This window comes from Pseudophryne corroboree, chromosome 3 (assembly GCF_028390025.1).
Source record: "Pseudophryne corroboree isolate aPseCor3 chromosome 3, aPseCor3.hap2, whole genome shotgun sequence".
In the NCBI taxonomy this organism is placed as follows: domain Eukaryota; kingdom Metazoa; phylum Chordata; class Amphibia; order Anura; family Myobatrachidae; genus Pseudophryne; species Pseudophryne corroboree.
Genome location: NC_086446.1, coordinates 459,277,747 through 459,283,746, shown reverse-complemented (window position 1 = coordinate 459,283,746; position 6,000 = coordinate 459,277,747).

Here is a 6,000-nt window from a genome sequence, read left to right as displayed (position 1 = left end):
GGGTTATTGTTGACCGTTTTTCGAAGATGGCACACTTTGTGCCCTTGACTGGTCTCCCGACAGCACCGAAACTGGCTCTATTGTTTATCCGAGAACATTTTCGTTTGCATGGGTTGCCACAAGAGATTGTTTCTGACCGTGGAGTACAGTTCACCGCCAGGTTTTGGAAAGCCCTTTGTTCAACTCTACACATTAAACTTAAGTTTTCGTCTGCTTATCATCCCCAAACAAATGGGCAAACGGAACGAGTCAATCAAGATCTAGAGACTTTTCTTCGTTTGTATCTCTCTCCTTCACAGGACAACTGGGTGGAGGAGTTGCCTTGGGCGGAGTTTGCCCATAACCATTTGTTTCATTCTTCCACTGGGGAATCACCATTTTTCGTCAACTACGGGTTCCATCCCCGTGTTCCGGAATTTCCAAGCCTTCCGATAATAGAGGTTCCTGCTGTAGCGTCCACTCTACGACACTTTGGACAAATTTGGAGAAAGGTTCATGCTAATCTTAAGCAGGTTTCTGTTCGGTACAAGTTCTTCGCAGATGAGAAACGGCAAGCCGCACCTCAATATAAAGTTGGGGACAGGGTATGGCTGTCCACACGGAATCTCCGGTTGAAGGTGCCCACCATGAAATTCGCTCCAAGGTTCATCGGTCCTTACCCTGTGCTACAAGTCTTAAATCCTGTGGTCTGTAAACTGGGTTTGCCTGCCCATCTTCGAATACCTAACGCCTTTCATGTTTCTCTACTCCGTCCCCTCATTCTGAATCGGTTCCACTCAGCACTCCCTAGGCCAACGTCCGTAGTGGCAGAAGCTGGAGCGGAGTTTGAAATCAAAGCTATTCTTGACTCTCGTTATCTTCATAAAAAATTACAGTACTTGGTGGACTGGAAGGGTTATGGTCCTGAGGAGAGAAGTTGGATTGGGGCTACTGAAGTAACGGCTCCTCGTCTGATTCGGATCTTCCACTCCAGACATCCGACTAAGCCCGGGAAGTGTCCAGGGGCCACTCCTGGAGGAGGGGGTACTGTCACGAACCTCGGGCAGCGGCGACCGCGCTTGTCCCTGCGGGTGGCCTGGTCTGCCCGGCGCCTCTCTTCCCCTGACGGTCTCCGGCTTCAGCGGCGGGTCGGCGCTGCTCTCCGGCGGCTTCCCGGAAGCAAGGACGCCGCCATCACAAGCGAGGGCAAGGAGGCGGAGCAGGTCTGACGTCACCTGCCTGCTCCGCCAATCAGGCTAGGGCGGGGAATTTAAAATCAGATACCAGGCAGAGATCCGGTGCCTGAGTATCTTCGTTTCTCCTGCGGAAGCTGTGATTCCAGAGCTCCCTCGTCCCTCCAAGCATCCTGTGCTTCCAAGCATCCTGTGCTTCCAAGCATCCTGTGCCTCCAAGCATCCTGTGCCTCCAAGCATCCTGTGCCTCCAAGCACCTCCGTGCCTCCAAGCACCTCTGTGCCTCCAAGCACCTCCGTGCCTCCAATTATCTCCGTGCCTCCAAGCACCTCGTGCCTCCAAGCACCTCGTGCCTCCAAGCACCTCCGTGCCTCCAAGTATCTCCGTGCCTCCAATTATCTCCGTGCCTCCAATTATCTCCGTGCCTCCAATTATCTCCGTGCCTCCAAGCACCTCGTGCCTCCAAGCACCTCGTGCCTCCAAGCACCTCTGTGCCTCCAAGCACCTCCGTGCCTCCAAACACCTCCGTGCCTCCAAGGGCCTCCCAGCACTCCCTGTACTCCCAGCACCACAGTGTCTCCAATATCTCAGTACCCCAGCCTTCAGTATTTCTACAAGTCTTGTCTTACAGGAGACCTTCAAGAATTCCTCTGGGCCTCCCGCCTGCCGTCTTAGTCCTGCATGAGGAAGACCTACATCCGGCCTTCTCTACTACGACCCAGTGGCGGTTCCTCTTCCTGGTCATCGGAAGAAGCCCCGAGTCCACAACACTCCCAAACCAGGTCAGTGACAGGGGGTACTGGCTGCTGATTTTGCAGCTTCGTCTGCCCGGCTGTTACCAAGTGACACTGGGTCTTGGCTGTATGTGTGGGCTTTACACTTGATAACAGCCACTCTGTCAGGTTCCTGTATCGCTGCTAAAAGTCTTATGATGTGGGTTGCATGCGCCACGGGTGTGCCAGCTGCCGTCATGAAATTTCTGAGGCGCCATAGGGCCCCGAAATCATGCACTACTCCAAAGGCATACCTAGAATCCGTGTAGATATTGGCTGACTTACCTTTAGCCAATTCACACGCTCTGGTTAGGGCAACCAGCTCAGCAACTTGTGCTGAGTGTGGTGGACCCAGGGGTTCCGCTTCTATGGTGCCTTTGTCATCTACGACTGCGTATCCAGTACACAAGTCTCCCGAGTCCGTCTGTCTGTGGCAACTACCGTCAGTGTAGAAAGTAAAATCTACACCTTCCAGTGGGTTGTCACTGATGTCGGGCCTTGCAGTGAAATTTTGGGTCAAATATTCCATACAATCATGTGTGTCAGTGTCTGTACTAAATCCTCTTTCACCATCACTCTCACCCCCCACCCTTTGTGCCTGTCCAGGCACACCTGGGAGATACGTTGCAGGATTTAGTGCGCTGCATCTCCTTATGGTGATGTTTACAGGGGCTATTAGTGCTAATTCCCACCTTGTAAACCGTGCTGATGAGATGTGTCTGGTTTGGGCAGAATTCAGTAAGGCTGACACTGCATGAGGTGTATGGATGGTCAGGTTGTGTCCCAACACTACATCTTCCCTTAAACTCACTAGCATTGCTATCGCTGCAACACTTCGCAAGCATGTGGGGAGAGATTGTGCTACGGTGTCTAGCTGAGCGCTGTAGTAGGCTACCGGCCTGCTGGCATCACCATGTTTCTGGGTTAAAACACCTGTCGCACACCCAGCACTTTCCGTTCCGTACAGTTCAAAGGGTTTCCCATAATCTGGAATACCTAATGCTGGTGCCTGCGATAGGCACTGTTTGAGTCTCTCAAATGCCAGTTCGGACTCATCTGTGTGCGAAATCCGATCTGTTTTGTTTGATGAGACCATCTCTTGTAAAGGTAAGGCTAGTATGGAAAACCCTGGGATCCAGTTGCGGCAGTACCCACACATTCCTAGGAAAGTGCGAATCTGTTGCTGGGTTTGTGGCAGAGTCATGTCGCGAATCGCCTGTATTCTGTCAGCGGTGAGGTGTCTCAGTCCTTGTGTCAAGCAATGTCCCAAATATTTTACCTTGGTCTGGCATAACTGTAACTTATCCTTTGAAACCTTGTGTCCCGTATTAGAAAGATGAAACAGAAGCTGTTTCGTGTCTCTCAAAGACGCTTCGAGTGAATCTGAACACAGTAGTAAGTCATCTACATACTGTATTAATACTGATCCGCTCTCAGGTTGAAAGGATTGTAAACAATCATGCAAAGCCTGTGAGAAAATACTTGGGCTGTCAATGAAACCTTGTGGTAAACGAGTCCAGGTGTACTGTACTCCTCTGTATGTAAATGCAAACAAATATTGGCTGTCAGGGTGCAAAGGGACCAAAAAGAAAGCGGAGCAGAGGTCAATAACAGTGAAAAAATTCGCAGTGGGAGGGATTTGCATAAGGATGACAGCTGGATTTGGCACTACGGGGAATTGGCTCTCAACTATTTTGTTGATCCCCTTAGATCCTGCACTAGCCTGTAACCCCTCCCCCCACTCTTTTTCACAGGGAAGATGGGACTATTGGCAGTGCTGGACGTCCTAACCAGAATGCCCTGTTGTAGCAAGCGCTCTATTACTGGGTAAACTCCTAACTCCACCTCTGGCTTCAGAAGATACTGTGGGATTTTTGGAGCTATCCTACCATCTTTTACTTGAACTACTACGGGAGCTACATTTGCCATCAATCCAGTGTCTTGTCCATCCTTGGTCCAAAGTGACTCCGGTATCTGGGAGATCATTTCCTCTACCTTGGATGGACACCTGTCTGTAACAGCAGTGTGTGACATTAACCTTTGAGGGGAGTCTAACATATCCTGCACTTCCTGAGCGTGATTCTCGGGTATATCTAAGAACACACCTCCAGGAGTACAATATATGACGCACCCCATCTTGCACAGTAAATCTCTCCCAAGTAGATTAGTCGGAGCCGATGCAGCTAGCAAAAAGGAGTGCTTGGTCTGCAAAGGCCCTATCGTAATCTCTGCTGGTTTGCTTAAAGGGTAGTGTTGTACTACTCCTGTTACTCCCATGGCTGGAATTGTTTTACCAGTGGTTTTCATACCCACTGTTGAATTTAACACTGACTTGGCCGCCCCCGTATCTACAAGGAAAGGTAGTGATCTACCAGCTACATCAATTGTGACCTCGGGTTCACATTCCAAGGCTCGCAATTAATTTCACTGGCTGCAGACTACAGGTGTGGCCTGACCCCTATTGTAAGTTGTGGCCCTCCCGCAGTGCGTTGGCAGCTACAATATGTGAGGGGGTAACAGAGAGTTTTCAGAGACCTGCCAGTCTCTCTTTGGTGGGTACCTTTTTGTTTCCCCTGCATGTGGCTCATAACTCCTCCTCTGCGGTCCCTGATCCCAATTACGTGTGTCATGTTGTTGTCTAGGGGGTTGATATACCTTATGTGGGTTTCTATAGGTGCAGTTTCGTGCAAAATGTCCTCCCTTCTGACAGTTATAACATTTTACCACATACGACTTACCGTCAGGGGTCTGGGGCTTAGGCTGAAGTGGCCTTGTTGTAAGGGCCTGTATACTCACTGCCATCAGCTTATCTCCCTGTGTCTAATGATGTTCCGGTCATGCCCGACAGCGGTCTCTCTCAAAGCAGCCACCGACATACCTCTCCAGTTAGGTTGAGTGGTTTGTGTCCTAGTTCTCAACACCTCCTTTAAACCGTCCATTAATACGGACACCGCTACCTCTCTATGGTGCACATTTTCTTCAATGTCTACAACTCCAGTGTACCTAGCCATTTCCTCTAATGCCCTATGGAAATAGTCAGAAGCAGTTTCCCCTTCTTTTTGTCTTATGGAGAAAATTTTGTTCCACTTGACAACAGTTGGGAAATATACTCCTAACTGCAGGTTGATTTGTTTAACATTTTCCTGATTCTAAGCATCAGTGAGAGGTTTCTCTTCATCTAACTTACAATCAGTAATGAATTTCAAAGGGTCAATGGTAGAGGGCAAACATGCCCGCAGTACTGTCCGCCAATCCTTGTTAGTGGGTTCGGCAGCGTTACCTAGTTCTTTAATGAACCTTTGGCATGCGGCTAGATCTTTCCTGGGATCAGGAAATTCAGACATAATTGTCCTTAATTCTGTCCGGGACCAGGGGCAGTGCATCGCAATGTTCCTGATGGGAGTGACTCCCTGAGCATCAGTCTTTCCATTTGGGACTGCGATCACCCTGACAGGATTAAGTTCAATTACATCACTCTGTGTTTCTTCTACAATGTGAGGTGTAATTGTTTCCGCATAATGTACAGTTCCGTACTTACCCGTGGACACGACCTCACCTATCCCTCCACTAGGGGCCTTCGCTACTCCTCTTACTGGTTGGGCCGTGCCTACTGTAGTCTCTTGTATGGTGGCTGCTAAAGAGAGTGCTGATATCGTTGTGGGCTCATCTTCCTGGTCGCAGTCCTGAGAGAGGTTTAGGATGGGATATAACTTGCACAGGTTAGCATTAGCATTAATACACTTATCTACTTTACTCTTATCATTAATACATTTATTAAGTGCACTTTTATCATATACCAGTATGCCATTCTCTGTAGCCATTTTCTCTCCTGTTATGTATGGTGGTGGTGGTGGTGCTGTGGCTATCAGTTTTCTGATAGGGTTGGAACCAGCTGCTTGAGCTAATCCCCTTTGTATCTCACCTTCCTGTTGCCATAACTGTAAATAATCATAATGTCTAATCCGTTGCTTTCCGGATTTAATCAGACATATCCTTCTCCTTAAATTTTGCAAAACCTCAGGATTAAAACTGCCTACCCTAGGGAACTGTTCCCC